The sequence below is a fragment of the Hemicordylus capensis genome, chromosome 4 (assembly GCF_027244095.1).
Source record: "Hemicordylus capensis ecotype Gifberg chromosome 4, rHemCap1.1.pri, whole genome shotgun sequence".
Taxonomy (NCBI): Eukaryota; Metazoa; Chordata; class Lepidosauria; order Squamata; family Cordylidae; genus Hemicordylus; species Hemicordylus capensis.
Genome location: NC_069660.1, coordinates 69200127 through 69215269, shown reverse-complemented (window position 1 = coordinate 69215269; position 15143 = coordinate 69200127). Strand labels below are relative to the sequence as shown.

The 15143-nt window shown below is 42.7% G+C and overlaps 1 protein-coding gene and 2 non-coding genes across 5 annotated transcripts in view; 2 read left to right on the top strand and 1 right to left on the bottom strand.

The window, feature by feature from the left end:
* The first annotated feature begins 2505 nt into the window (after nt 1-2505).
* TRNAK-UUU (transfer RNA lysine (anticodon UUU)) lies at nt 2506-2578 on the top strand. Its single transcript has one exon. It is a non-coding gene; the product is annotated as a tRNA-Lys (tRNA).
* A 273-nt stretch (nt 2579-2851) lies between these two features.
* TRNAK-UUU (transfer RNA lysine (anticodon UUU)) lies at nt 2852-2924 on the bottom strand. The gene has a single exon. It is a non-coding gene; the product is annotated as a tRNA-Lys (tRNA).
* A 5529-nt stretch (nt 2925-8453) lies between these two features.
* Nucleotides 8454-15143, top strand: part of MDM4 (MDM4 regulator of p53) — a 41393-nt gene continuing 34703 nt past the window's right edge. For all 3 annotated transcript variants that reach the window (XR_008306298.1, XM_053246760.1, XM_053246757.1), the window contains exon 1: nt 8454-8587. The gene's annotated coding sequence lies outside the window, so the exon portion shown is untranslated. The remainder of the gene's footprint in view (nt 8588-15143) is intronic.

Here is a 15143-nt window from a genome sequence, read left to right as displayed (position 1 = left end):
GGGCAAGCACTGACATGGCGCCCCCCCCGCGCCCCCCAACATACTACATTATACTTAGGTTTTTCCTCACAAGCGCCTGCCGCCGCCGCCAAGCCAGGCCACTGACTGGCCGCCAGGCGCCAGCAAAGCAAGGGGGGGCGCGGAAGGGACCACTTGTGGGGGAGGGGGCGCCGACGCGCTCCCTTGACTGCTGCAGCGCTGCTGCACTGAGCAGGAAACATTTGTATTAACAAAAAATTAAAAAAAATTAAAAATATATTTTTTTGTCATGGCAGCGCCCCCCACGTGACCAGAAAAGATGGCGCCCGGGGCACGTGCCCCCCCTGCCCCCCCTATAGTTACGCCTAGTTCATCTTGTGTTAGATTGTCAGCATGAGAATATTTGCCTAGTCCTATTTTTCAGGAATCCCAGCCGCTGCAAACTCCTTCCGGCTGTCCATTCCTCAGGTCCCATTCAAACTGATGACTGACCTCCTCTGGTCTATTTGATGTGTTGATCCTTCAGCTTTTTGCTGAAATTCAAAGTGGGAGCACTTTCGCCTTAGGTGGCTGCTGCCCCCCAGAGAAACTTGATCTGGATGTAAGGTAAGTTTACCTGCTCTGAAGTGAAAGGGAACGGGAAAGGGCTCCATTTAACTCAGGCTCACCTTCACAGGGGCTACTTGAAGAGGAAAACCCCCATGCCCCGAGGAGAAGGCAAAAAAAGAGAAGCCCAGGCTAGGGAGCTTTTGTCTTCAGCTCCTGAAAATACATCACTGGTTTTTAAATATACTGCAATGTATCTGCAGCATCGTGTAGTGGTTAGAGTGCTGGACTAGGACCGGAGAGGCCCGAGTTCAAATCCCCATTCAGCCATGAAACTAGCTGGGTGACTCTGGGCCAGTCACTTCTCTCTCGGCCTCACCTACTTCACAGGGTTGTTGTGAGGAGAAACGTAAGTATGTAGTACACTGCTCTGGGCTCCTTGGAGGAAGAGTGGGATATAAAATGTAAATAAATAAGAACAAGAATACTGTAAACTGCCTGGGGAGTCTTGGTCAGGGCTGATCAGAGGGGTGGGGGCATTAGGAGGGCCATTTGGTCTCTGGGCCTCCAACTCAAAGGGGGCCTCAGATTTAGATACATGTTAATTTTTTGGTGCCTTGTTTTATTTTCATGTGATGTGTCCTCATTTTTTAGATTTTTTATTATGGCTAGAAGTGGTCATAAGCTGGAAATGCCCTGGGCCTTCTTGGACCTCTGAGAGGGCCTGGCCTTGGTAAAGGCTGAAAGGTGGTGATATATATATATATATATATATATATATATATATATATATATATACACACACACACACACACACACACACCCCACCTGATATATATACCTCTTGGTGGTGTATATAATCCACTACAACAATTTAAAAAATTTCACAGAATAAAAACAATTAAAAACAATTCACAGAGCAAAACAAAACAATTTCAGAGAGTAGAACAAACAGTTTTAAATTAGTTTCAATTAAAAGCCATAGGGGTCTTTTAAAAAACAATCATGTGTCATAGGAGTCTTTTAAAAAACAATCAGAGTTGGAAGGAGAAGCTCTTAGTTTGACAGGGAGTGCATTCTAAAGCCTTGGGGCAGCCAGAGAGAAGGCCAGGCCAAGAGTCAGGTGAGTAAATAAATAAATAAATAGATGCCAAAAGACCAATGCTTCTTGGAAGACACCATCAGCCTCTGCCCTGAAAACCTCTCTGCCTGATCCCAAGTGTGCAAGGCTTGATTGTGCCTATTCAGTGATGAGAAGAGGGGGAACACTCTTAGTATGCTCATAGGCACTCAACTTTAGATATTCTTACTGTCACAGTTCAGTACTAGCAGCATTCCCATCTGGTGCAAGACATAGATCTCCCTGACTCAGATAGGTTTAAGTCCTACTGGCACTAGGCTCAGGAAATAGTTTGCTAGCATTTGCGTCCCTGGCTGGATTCAATTAAGGCAGGGTGTATTCGCTATCTAGCCCTTAAAATTGGGGTCTAATATTAGGATGTAAAGGCTCACAGCCCAGGCTGGCTGGACGGTCTGAGCCAAGATAATCAGTTGTTGGAGCTCTGGGAAGGATGAAATGCCACGTGGCAAACACCCTATTGCTGAGTGTTCGGAGCGGAATCTTAGATCACCAGAGTAGTAGGGGTTTTTGATAGTTGCGATGGCAACGTGACTGGAGTCGCAAGGATCGGGTTTGGAATTTTTTAAAAAGTAGCTCCAATTTTTTTAATGTTTTCACCACCAGACCTCACCGCTCTTTTCCTCAGTCAGATAGTAAAAGGCAAAGTTGGAAGGAAAAGATATCTGAAGCAAGCAACTAATCAAAGCAAGCAATTAATCAAAGGGTCATGTAATTTTCATTTGTATCTTGTGCCAATAAAAAGAGTATAACTCCGAACACGAATAAAGAATTGCTAGTAGGAGCAGCTGTGTATTTTATACAAAGATCATCTACAATGTGGAAACAAAAGTTTGTAGAGCGCCCGGATAGCTCAGTCGGTAGAGCATCAGACTTTTAATCTGAGGGTCCAGGGTTCAAGTCCCTGTTCGGGCGAAAATGATTTTTAATAGAAAATTAGAATCCAAAATTATATAAAAGCATAGATAGTGGCGATTTTGATGCCGGAACTAAAGTGGAGATTGCTTTGTTATATGTGTTAAATGTATGTTTGAAACCCATGCAAAAGCTTTAGTTTTTATCCGCGAGCTAAAACCTCAGCAGCATATGCAATGCAAAGGCTTTTCATGAAAGAATGAATGTAATGCAGCGGAAGAGAAATGAACCAAAATTTAAAAGTAAAAATTTGATAAATATAAAAACTGAACTCGCCCGAACAGGGACTTGAACCCTGGACCCTCAGATTAAAAGTCTGATGCTCTACCGACTGAGCTATCCGGGCTCCATGCTGTGTATTGCCACTGCGGCGCTATACAATAGAAACAGCTGACGATTTTGTAATGTCTAAATTATCTTTCTGTTTATCATTTCTTTCTGTTTATCATTATTGTGAAGGGGCTTGCCTTGTGTGTAAAAGAATGGCTTCAATCATGTTTTTTCGGATTTCGGGAAACAATCTATCATTTTATTTCATTTAATTTTATTGCATCGGTGCAGTTGCAAGCACATTTGACATAATTATACCTAAGACAGTGGCTAGGAGCCGTCGTTTTGCATAGTGGATACAGCTGGAAAAGTTAGCAAGGTTACAACTGCTCATATAGGATGGGCGGTGGCATAATCAAGCACTGCATGGGGCCACAAAAAAGAGCATACGCAGACTACAGAGTGAGTCTCCGTTCATTCGCTTTGCACGTAGCTGTGCACGCCACGTTAGTTTCCCCGAGGCACGCGCGGCGCCCCTCAGGCGAGAGATTCGTGCCCCGCCCCCTCAGAACGGAAAGTTCTACCGTTGGCAGGGAAAAAAATACCGTATATTATGAAACATAAGGGTTCTATACAACCATCACTTCCGATTCCGGTGAGACTACTCCATATGCGGGGCCGCAAGGGCCGAAGTTACATAATGACTTGTGTCAACTTTATCACAAAAACAGGGCAGGATAGAAGACTTCCTTTCGTTGCAGTGCTCTGAAATAATCATCCACTTTACCCTCAAAATAATCATCCACTTTACCCATCCACTTTACCCTTTTGTGCTCCCTAGATGAGCAATTAAATGTAAAAAAGACTAAACTAATGACGACGGGGACAGCAACCAGCCTCAGAATTGACAATTAAGACACTTAAGTGGTGGATAGCTTCTGCTTTTTGGACTGACCATCAACTGTAAAGGATCCAGCAGTCAGGAAATATGCTGTAGACTAGCACTTGGTAGGGCTGCAATGAAGGCCTTGGAAAGGATATTTAGATGCCGTGATGTGTCTTCACATACAAAGATTAAAATTGTTCGGACAATTTTTTTTCCCTGTGACACTCTATGGATGCGAAAGCTGGACTTTGAAGAAGCAAGATAGAAAAAGCATTGACGCTTTTGAACTTTGGTGCTGGAGAAGACTTTTAAGGATACCATGGGCAGCCAGGAAAACAAACAAATGGATCATAGAACAAATCAATCCAGAATTTTCACTCGAAGCACAAATGACCAGGCTCATACTTCGGACACATTATGCGACGACCCAGCTCCCTTGAGAAATCTATAATGCTGGGGAAAGTTGAAGGAAAGAGAAGAAGAGAATGACCAGCAGCAAGGTGGATGGACTCAATTACAACAGCAATGAATGCACCACTGAGAGACCTTAACTGCCAAGTTGAAGACAGATCATCCTGGAGAGAATCTATGTGGTTGCTAAGAGTCGACAATGAGTGACTGCACTTAATTAATCAATCAGTTAATCAATCAGATGGCTGTTGGTGGGTGGGTGGGGCGGTGGTTGTAAAGAAAAATGTGTTTGAGTGGTTGGTGAGTGTGAAGGCAGAGTGTGAGCAGGCAGCAAAAGAAGGGGAAAGCATTTAAGGCTGTAATCCTAATACACATTTGACTGGAAGTAAATTCCACTGAATACAGTGGGACTAACTTTAGAGCATAGACGCTTGCGATTGTGCTAAATTGTACTGTTCTGTGTGCACAGAATCTTCTACTTGGGAGTAAGCCCTATTGAATGCAGTGGAACTTGCTTCCTGATAAACATGCATGGGATCATGTTGCTTGTTTCTAAATAAAGAATAAGCATTTTGGAAACTGATCACTCAGTCCAGTCCCACAAGGGTAGTTGTGTTAGTCTGCTGCAGCAAAACCAACAAAGAATCTTGTTGTCTTGAATATTAACAGATTTATTAGAACATTTTTCAGGTCAGAGGCCACTTTATCAGATGCATGAAGTGTTGTTTATTTTATTTTATGTATTTGCATATTTATACCGTGCCTTTCTTTTCTGATACTCCAAGTTAGCATTTGTTGGCAGATATCAGTGGCACATAAGCTCTATTCAGACATTATGTACATATGCACAGGTGACTGTACACATGGACCTGTTTTTGTGTGAATGACTGTTCATGTGTTCATTTTTAAAGTGACTGGGTACAGCCCCCTGAAATGCAGAGTACACGTTGAAAGTGTATTATGTGTACTTTGTCTGTGCATTGAACATAATGTGTGAATAGGGATATAGGGATGTAGAGAAAAAAGCTGTGTGCACAGAAACATAGATGTAGAGGGGAAATGGTATAAATTGTGGGATGAAAGGGCTACAAAATGTAAGAGAGTGTGACATTTCTATGCAAAGCTCAAATGTAGATAAATATTAAAAAATACAAGTTCTAATAAAAAATAATCAGCCTACTTTCCTTGCACTGTCTCTACATCTGGACTAAATTTGGTGCAAATCCAAGTCCACAAGTTAGATCTCTTGTGCCTCAAACAGGGGCGTAACTACTATTAGGCAAGGGGAGGCGGCTGCCTGGGGGCCCCCGCACCTCGAGGGCCCCCCCAGAGACAAGTTACATGTGAAGTGTGTGTGTGTGTATCAGCGAGGGGCCCATCTTAAAATTTTGTCTCTGGGCCCACTCCAGCCTTGTTACGCCCCTGGCCTCAAATGTTCATGTATTCACCATCTTGGATCAGGGTGGATGTCATCATTACAAACTGCACCATTGAGGTGTCCCTGTGTGTCACTCACTACAGCTGTTCAAAATTTGGTTCAAATCGGTTAGACAATCCTCAAGTTAGTGCACTTGCGCCTCAAACATTTATGCATCTGTCATCTTGGATTGGGGTGGATGACATCGTCACAATCTTCTCCGTTGAAGTGTGTAGCAACCAGCCAGCCCTCCCCTAAAGAGTTAACTGGAAGTGAACCTTGTCCTGACTGACAAGCTGGTGAACTCCAGAGCACAGCCAATCAGCACACCAGGTGAGTGGGACCTAGAGAGTCGTTGGGAGGAAGAGAAGGTTCCTTTGTGGGATGAAGCATTGTAAAAGACTCTCTAAATTTTTTAAAGGTACTTGTGTATCTTCCTACATCCCTGTTCCTTGCAACTGAGGTGCATTTTGAGGTATTCTTGTAACCACTGAGTATTTTTACCTGTAACTAAAAGATGAGAGAGCCTCAGATGGCAGCGGTCTATAGCCTTTAAATAACCCCCCCCTTTTTTGTGTGTTCTTTGCATTTTACAAGTCTCGCTGGGTAGATTTTTGGCTCAGGAGAAAGGGTTTTTTTTACTCTGGTGCAAACACGCCTTAGTCTCAGTCCACTTGGATCAGTTTTCTCACCACATATAGGCTTGAATGTGGAAGGTTTTTGTATTTAGCTTAAAGTAACATAAAGGGAGTTTTTCCCAGGGATTTCCACCCCAAGCACAGGGAGGGTCAAGCTCTGTGATAAAGAGGGGGTGGTGTTGGCAGTTCTTTTTGAACCTACCAGAAATATAGGAAAGTAAGCAAAAACCTTGCTCAGAAAGCATAGAGGGGATGATTCAGCATTTTTATTTCCCTCGCGTGGGCTTGCTCTGAGACAAATGCTTTAATCTGCTACAAGATGTCCCTATTTGTCCCTACAGCTGTAGCAAATTTGATTCAAATCAGTTAAGGGGTTCACAAGTTAGCTCACTTGCACCTCAAAAGTTTATGCTTCTGCCATTTTGAATCAGGGTGGATGACATCATCACAAACAACGCCACTAAGGTTTACCTGTGTGTCACTTACTACAACTGTACCTAATTTGTTTCAAATTAGTTTAGCAGTCCACAAGTTAGCCCACTTGCACCTCAAACATGCATGCGTCTGCCATCTTGGATTGGGGTAGATGACATCATCACAAACTACTATGCCATTGAGGTGTCCCTATGTATCCCTGCAGCTGTAACAAATTTGGTTCAAATCGGTTAAGCGGTTCACAACTCAAAGGTTCGCCATCTTGAATCGTTGTGGATGACATCGTCACAAATTATGCCACTGAAGTGTCCCTGTGTGTCACTCACTGCAACTGTACCCAATTTGGTTCAAATGGGTTAGGCAGTCTACAAATTAGCCTGCTTGTGCCTCAGATGTTCAGGTGGCTGCCATCTTGAACTGGAGTGGATGATATCATCACATACTACACCCTTTGGGCATCCCTATGTGTCCCTAAAGCCATAGCAAATTTGGTTCAAATCTGTTAGGCAGTTCACAAGTTAGCCCACTTGCGCCTCAGAAGTTTACGCATCCGCCATCTTGGATCAGAGTGGATGACATCATCATGAACTACACCATTGAGGTGTCCCTATGTGTCTCTACAACTGTACCCAATTTGGTTCATATTGGTCCAGGCGTTACGAAGTTGATGGTGGGGGCACACATAGAAAGCCGAGTGATCTCATAAGATCTCAAATGATTACATATAAAGTGACCTTTTGACCCAAGTGAAAGAACATTTCACTCCTGGCTAGTCAGATTATATGATTTGCCAAACAGGTGAACATCAAAACAGAACAGAAAGTAGAGCAAAAATAAGCATGTGTTCTAGGCCTGAAAAGAAACCTTCAGACAGATTTTCCAAGAAATCAAGGTCCATGTTTGATTCATGCATCCTAAACCTTGTCAAAGCTAAATCAAATATTTTATATAAAGGTGAGTGTGTTGCTTCGACATTACAACTATGCTGTTGAGCTTCCACTGGGGAAATGCAAATGTCTTTAAAAAGCTTCAAAGCAGGCTGAAGTTCAACACTGGTGTACATGATGGGGGGAATATTGCTGTACCTATTGAATGTCTATCTAATGTGTAAGTCTTTAAAACTCTGGCCTCATTTTTTTGCAACCCAGTGAAGCACTTCTTATACTTTGAGTAAAATATCTCATGCTTTCAAAGTACCACCACAAAAAAGAGCCTATAAACAAAGCTCCTGTGAGTTTATAAACTAAATAACGGGTAGACATTCAACAAACGAAGAAGCATTATCGTCACGGAGGTGCCAGGCGGCCAGCTGTTGAATTTCTGCTTGCGAGGCACTAAAAGCACAAGAGCGCTGTCAGAAAACAAGACGGGAGCGCTGCGAAGCGAGGGGCGGGAATCTCTCGCTTCTTTTGTTCTTTTTTGGATAGCGGCACGATAACATCAAAGTCTTGCAACAAAAGACAACCTGTAACCCTGTCTGCTTTGTCACGGTTTTTGTGTATGTGTGCTGCTCTTGTTCCCCACGTGGAGCATTTACCATGTGCATTCAGAAATCCTGCTGCGGAAACTATTAAGACACTGCGGCCCCTTTGCCGGATAATGCAAGTGAACTATGCAAAGTTTCCTATCTTTATGGTAATGCTTCCGACTCTAGATTTTGTTCCCACTGATCTCTATGATTTTTGGGTTTTTTAAAGCGTTTCTAGAGTTGATACTAACCGTAGCTTTCACCCAATACCGGAATTTAAGGATGTATGTTAGTCTGGGGTTTTTTTTTTAAATCTCTATGGTTATACCGGAAGTAGTCTTGTGGCCATGTTGACTGACAGGGGAAATGGAGTTTTGTTACCCTCCTGTCCTCCCTAAGATGGAGGATATAAAGAGTCGGTGGGGGTCTTGAGAAGCCCCTGGTTCTCAGCGAGAGCTGCTGCCGACCACAGAGCAGTTTGAGGGTGAGCCTGTGAATGGGGGCGGGACGTGGGGTAGGTGGGTAAGGGAGTAAAACTTGGGGAGTGGGATATTATGTTTAGGGAAAGGGGCAGCAGCAGCAGCAGCAATTGGTTACGTGAAAGAGCCTTTCGAGTAAGAGAGAAAGCCAACTAATTTGGCGGCAATAGAGGAAGAAGGGAGTTTGACCTGCAGCAATTAGCAGTCATATATGTTTATCTTTGTGCTGTGGAAAAGTTTATAGCAGAAGGCTTTTGCGCATCAGATGGCTTCTCAAGGCAGCAAAGCAGGCCAGGCCTTCGTTTCGTTTCTAATTAATTGGTAGTCCTAGCTGTTGGCATGAGTGCGGGGCAAATGAGTTTATGGGTACATTGATAGGGGAGCTGGAGGTACTAAAGGATTAGGGAGTAGTGTGTTGAGGTGATGGAGAGCATGGCCATGATGCACAATGAAAATGTCAGGTTGATTGTTCTCTTGTATAGCACTCGTCTGTGCTATAAGCAGAATAAAGTCCACTTTTCTGGCTGTGGGAGGCAACACCTACTAGGTTCTGGAAAGATAGCGTGGAGGGGACAAATATAAATTGCAGGGGTTCATTTTGGTGACCTAGGTGGTCTTCTGCAGTTGACTTGCTGTTTTGCTCTAGCTGAAGAGGGGGAGAGCTACTAAAAAGAGGTTTAAGAGAAATTAATGTGATAATTGGAAATGTTGCCATGTTTTCTGAAAAGGAAGTTTAGAGGTTTCATTTTTAAAAATGGCTTGCATTAACACTCTTTTTGGGGTTACATTTTGATGAGCTAGCACTTGGGTATTCTTCCTCGGGACAGGGCTTGCAAGACTCGGAAACTGAGGTGACTGAATTTATTTTTTGAAACAGTTGCTTTCTTCTGATTTTGTGGGGTATGTATATCATGTGTACTTGTTGTCATGGAAGGTAATAGACTTGTCTATAACAGTTTTATTCAAAGTTTTGTTGGGCTTGATTTTTTAAAATTACTTTTTAATGACTTAAAACAAGTTGGATTTGAGTGTGGAAGAATAGTTGGAGAGCATGTTAAGTTTTAGAGGGAAAGACTGAGGAGGTAGTGCGCAGGTCCTGACATCATTCCGTACGCTGTAATTTTTACGCAAGATGCCGAAATGAAAGTTGATGAAAGATAGTCGGCGCTTGCTGTTTAGGTGCCTCGATTAGCCATTTTAAGTAATCCTTAAAAACAAGGAAGTTGTATTTAAGAGATTAGTAATGCTTTAAAATGTGAACAGCAAAGTGTGCAGCTTTGTACAAATTCTGGAAAGTGTTTTTTTCTTTGCATTCCAAATAGTGAGTTTCCATGATATTTTCTGAGTCTTCAGGAACTTTATTGTTAGTGTGGAGATACAGTGAAATGACTTGTCCTTACAATCTTCTTCCACCCCAAATGAGAGAATATACGAAAGCTGCCAATCTGATTGCAAAACACCTAGCTATAGATTTGAGGTTTGGAAAACTCTTAACAAATGCTATTTGCATCCTAATCCTATGCATGTTTGTTTCTCATTAAATCCTGCTGGAACTTGAAATGGCATAAGCTGTATTGCAAATCCTGATCATAATATAGATCATTACAACTTGCTGACGGACTGTATATTTATTTGCAAAAAATATGATGAATAACAGTATGATGGTGGTAAAATGAGATCTCAATAGATTAGTGTTGAGAATCACACTTTTACTTGTAGTAATCCTATAATGGAAAAGCCTTTGGAGTAGAGGAATTCCAGGAAATTTATTGTGGCTGGGAATGATGGGAGTTGTAGGTCAAAAGTAGCTGGAGAGCCAAGATTACCTACCACTACTTTGGAGCGTATGGGAAGTAGTTCTCTCTTCCAGGAAGTGGCATCTGTATGGGAGATGGCTAGCGTTTTGTTGATCCCTCTATATTGAATTGTATAGTTTCATTGGTGCTAACATTTGTAACAGTTCTGAAGACACTTTCACATGACACCCAGTTCTCCCCCCCCCAACTTTTTCTGCTGTGACAAAGTGATTGGGATGTTTGATGTCCTTGCTGGATTTGACAGTCAATATTAAACAGGGCGCAGCTGCTGTGAACCTTCAACATCCCCTTTAATTTCAAACCACTTAAAGTTGCATCGATTGCTCCTCCAATTCTATCTCAGGGCAATTTACTTTCAAATTTTAGAAGCTGCTTTCCCCCAGGACTTAATTACAGCTAGACAGATGTGGGAATTTCCTCTGGCACTTGGATCATGTGTTATCTATAAATTCCAGAATAATTTGCATGACTTTATTTTGAGGTAAATAGGCATGGCAATTCTCAGTATTCACTATTCTGGCAAAAAACCCACAGGTACTGCTAAGAGTTGTCGATGTTTTATGCAGTAATAGCATAGACTACTGAATAAATCCAATAGCAAGTCTTTCTTAAGATCATACTGCTGACTGCTTTTTGCAACGGCTCTTCAGCATCTTCGAAGCTGGATTGTTTCTAAGCTCATAGACTTCTGCTGCATAGTAAGATAGAATATGTTTCGTTATCCACTGTCTGTTGTTCTATAGCAGTATGTATAGCTTCCCTCTGTTTCCTATTGCTGCAACTCTGATAGTTCCCTGACTAGTGCTTTCTCCCCCCACCCCTCTGGTTAAGAAAACCATGTGGAGAATAAAGTAAGGCAATTATGGGAAATGTCTGAGAGCACTCCAGAGGAAACCTCATTTGTGACTTCTTTTCATCTTGGAGAAGTCAGGTGCATGTGCATAGAACATCTTATGTAAAGCTGTATCTTCTTTAAAAAGAAGTAAAGAAAGCATCTGTTCCTAACTATGGTGGTTGCTAAAGCATTAGTCTTTGGTCTGTAAAAATTAAGTGTGTTCCTTTATTTAAAGAGTGAAGTGCAACCAATGATATGGGTTTTCTGGAGCATTTTCTTATGCCCTAAATAGATCATGATCTGTTATAGCATACAGTATTTGACATATATAATTCACAAAAATGTAAAATGTATTCCATGTTAATGTGTTGAATAACATCTCAGAAGTTTTCATAATAGCTGCAAGAATCTGAAAAATGTTTGATTAGATAGAAATCAAATCAAATTTCATGCACTCATTTATGTTCAAACTAATCCAAAGCGTTGTGTGGAAAATGTTTTTGTTCAAATACATTTTAAATTTTAAAGAAAAAACACAATTGTGTGTGTTACAAACACTTCCAGCCTTTCCAACTAAATAAATTAATTGAAACTGTGTTTGCTGGAAGTGAAAGCAACACTAGTCACAGTTCAGTTTTGCTTCATTTGCAATCAAAGATGGAATAAGGGTTTTGGTTTTGATTTGTGCAGTAAATTGGGTGAATTTCTAACTTAGTATTGCATTTATGTGATGATGTGTGGGCTTTTAAAAAAACCCCTCTCATTTCCAAATCAGTGGGCGGGGGAAATACATACATTCACACTTCGAAATGATGATAATCGGATATTAGTTACTTGCAACTTTGAAACTGCTCAATTTGTTTGAAATTGTGTTGGTATCTATTCACAGTGTTGCATGGTTCCATAAAGGTTTTTCTTTTTTAGAAATGGAAAGATTTTCCATTACCATCACGGAGCACAAGCAAATAAACGGCTCCTGGTCTCAAATAACACAGAAATACTCTAGTCAGAACTGCAGCCGCTCTAGATGCTGGCTTAGGTGGACTCAAACCAGAAATCTTTTGTGAAATCAGACTGTGGAAGAATCAGTATTGGCTAGATAGTTGTATAGGAAGCACCTGGTGACCATAGCTCAGTAACATGCCACAGCTGGTGTCATTTAATGTTCCAGACAACCTCTTTCAATATTATAAATAGAAGTACTATGAAGTGTAAAATACAGTTCAGTTGGGGTTAGGGATGTACATGAGCCAGCAGATGGCCAGTGCTGTGGAGGCAGGGGTGGGGTGGGGTGTCTACCTTCAAGCAGGAAGGAGGGTGCTCTTAGCCATCGCCGCGTTCCCCCCCCCCACCAGCGCTGTGTCGCAGGGGGAAGCAGTGTACCTTCTTGCTGTCCTGGTCAGCGTCAGACTGGAAGTGGCTGGTATGTGTGCGCAATTAAAAAACATTTTTAATCTGCCCCTAGGTCCTCACCGCAACAGTTTTATTTTATTTTATTTTTTTATTTTTTAAAAGCCTTGGTAGCAGTACCTGTGGGGGGCGAGCAAGGGGAAAGTTGCCCCTTTTGCCCCCCCAAGATCGCTGCTGCCGGCAATGGGATAGGGCATGGTGGTGGCGACTGCCTGTAGGGAGGATGGAGGGGATGAAGAAGGGAGAGTGCCCCCTTCCTAAACCTCGGAAAGCCTGCTGCTGTGCGGTGGGAAGGGGGGTGGCGAGCTCGTAAACGGGCTGCAGACAGCAAAGCCTGTGCAGTCACTTGAGAGGAGGGGAGATGGAAGGAGCTCGCTGCTCCCCCCTCCTGCCGCACTGCACAGTGGTGGGCTTTCCGAGGTTTAAAAAGGGGGCAAAGCCTGCTGTGCCCAGCCGGGGGCTCAGTTACCCCTGCTAACTGAGCAAAGAGACACTTTTTAAAGTGGTGACTCGCTTATATTTAGTAGGGGAAGAGCAACTGGCCTTATCCAACCCCATCACAGCATCCCTCCAGTGGCTGTTGCTGGTGTCTACCTTAGTTGTTGTTTTTTAGATTGTGAGCCCGTTGGGGACAGGGACCATCTTATTTATGTATTTTTTAATGCAAACTGCTTTGAGAGCTTTGTGGAAGAGCGGTATATAAATATTCATTGTAGTAGTAGGGAGGAAGTGGTGGCCCGGCTGGAGAGAGGGGAAAATGGGGCAATGCTTCCTGGCCGGGGAGGGGGGAAATGGGGTGCCGGGCATTTGGGCGCCTGCGGCTGGCGCAGCAGAGACTGCACTCCCACCAGAAACTGCTGCGCAGGGCCTGGGTGTTTGTGCACATGCATACTTAGAGGTAAGTGGTCAAATAGATGATACTGGGTGAGAAAGACCAAATGTCTGGCTCCTTCATATGTTCATTTGATCTTAGAATCAGAGCAGAGTGTGAATTCCTGTAGGACAAGGATTTATAAAACTAGTCCTCTGGAACATCGTATGTAGCTTATTATGTAGGAGAAGCAAATGGTTTGCAACTATTTATTGAAGAATCTTGCAAAGCAAGTCTGCTGGGTTGCAAATAGACTAAATATTTGCTAGTTGTAGGATAGGTGTAGCACATGATAGCCTACATCCAGACTAGTGGATGGACACTCCTCCAGAAGGAACAGGTAGTCATATAGGAGAACTCCTGGGTCCAAACCTCACCCTGGTGTCTCAGGTTGAGACAGTCGCCTGGAGTGCTTTTTATCACTTCCTTTCACTTCTCAGGATACATGACCTTAAAACAGTGATGCGATCTTCCAGGCTTGACTACTGCAGTGCACTCAAGGTTGGGTTGCCATTCACATCGTGAGACTTGCAAACAAGAATTTTATATATATATATAAAGATAAAATTGTAAAGCACATAGAAGAACAGACCCTGCTGGGGGTGAAACAGCATGGCTTCCGCAAAGGTAAATCTTGCCTCACCAACCTTTTGGAGTTCTTTGAGATTGTCAGCAAGTGTGTGGATCAAGGTGATCCAGTTGACATAGTATATCTGGGCTTCTAAAAAGCTTTTGACAAAGTTCCCCATCAAAGACTCCTGAGGAAACTTAGCGATCATGGGATAAGGTGGATTGCTAACTGGTTGAAAGACAGAAAACAGGGTAGGTATAAATGGAGAGTTTTCACAGTGGAGGGAAGTAAGAAGTGGGGTCCCCCAGGGATCTGTACTGGGACTGGTGCTTTTTAATTTATTCATAAATGATTTAGAAGCAAAATAGATTGTGAGGAGCTCCGAAAGTATCTCTCCAAACTGGGTGAGTGGGTGACAAAGTGGCAAATACGGTTCAATGTTGGCAAGAGTAAAGTGATGCACATTGGGACGGAAAACTCCAACTTCAAGTATACATTGATGGGATCTGAGCTGTTGGTGACTGACCAGCAGAGGGATCTTGGGGTTGTGGTGGACAGCTCGTTGAAAGTGTTGACTCAGTGCGTGGCAGCTGTGAAAAAGGCCAATTTCATGTTAGGGATCATTAGGAAGGGGATTGAATATAAAACGGCTAATATTATAATGCCCTTATACAAAACTATGGTGCAGCCACACCTGGAGTACTGCGTACAATTCTGGTCATCACATCTAAAAAAGGACATTGTTGTAGAACTGGAAAAGGTGCAGAAGAGGGCAACCAAGATGATCAGTTGCCTAGAGCACCATTCTTATGAGGTAAGGCTACAACACCTGGGGCTTTTTAGTTTAGAAAAAAGATGACTGCGGGGAGACATGATAGAGGTCTATAAAATCATGCATGGGGTGGAGAAAGTGGATAGAGAAAAATTCTTTTCCCTCTCACATAACACTATGGGGTCATCCCATGAAATGGATTGCCAGGAAATCTAGGACCAACAAACGGAAGTACTTTTTCACACAACACATAATCAACTTGTGGAATTCTCTGCCACAAGATGT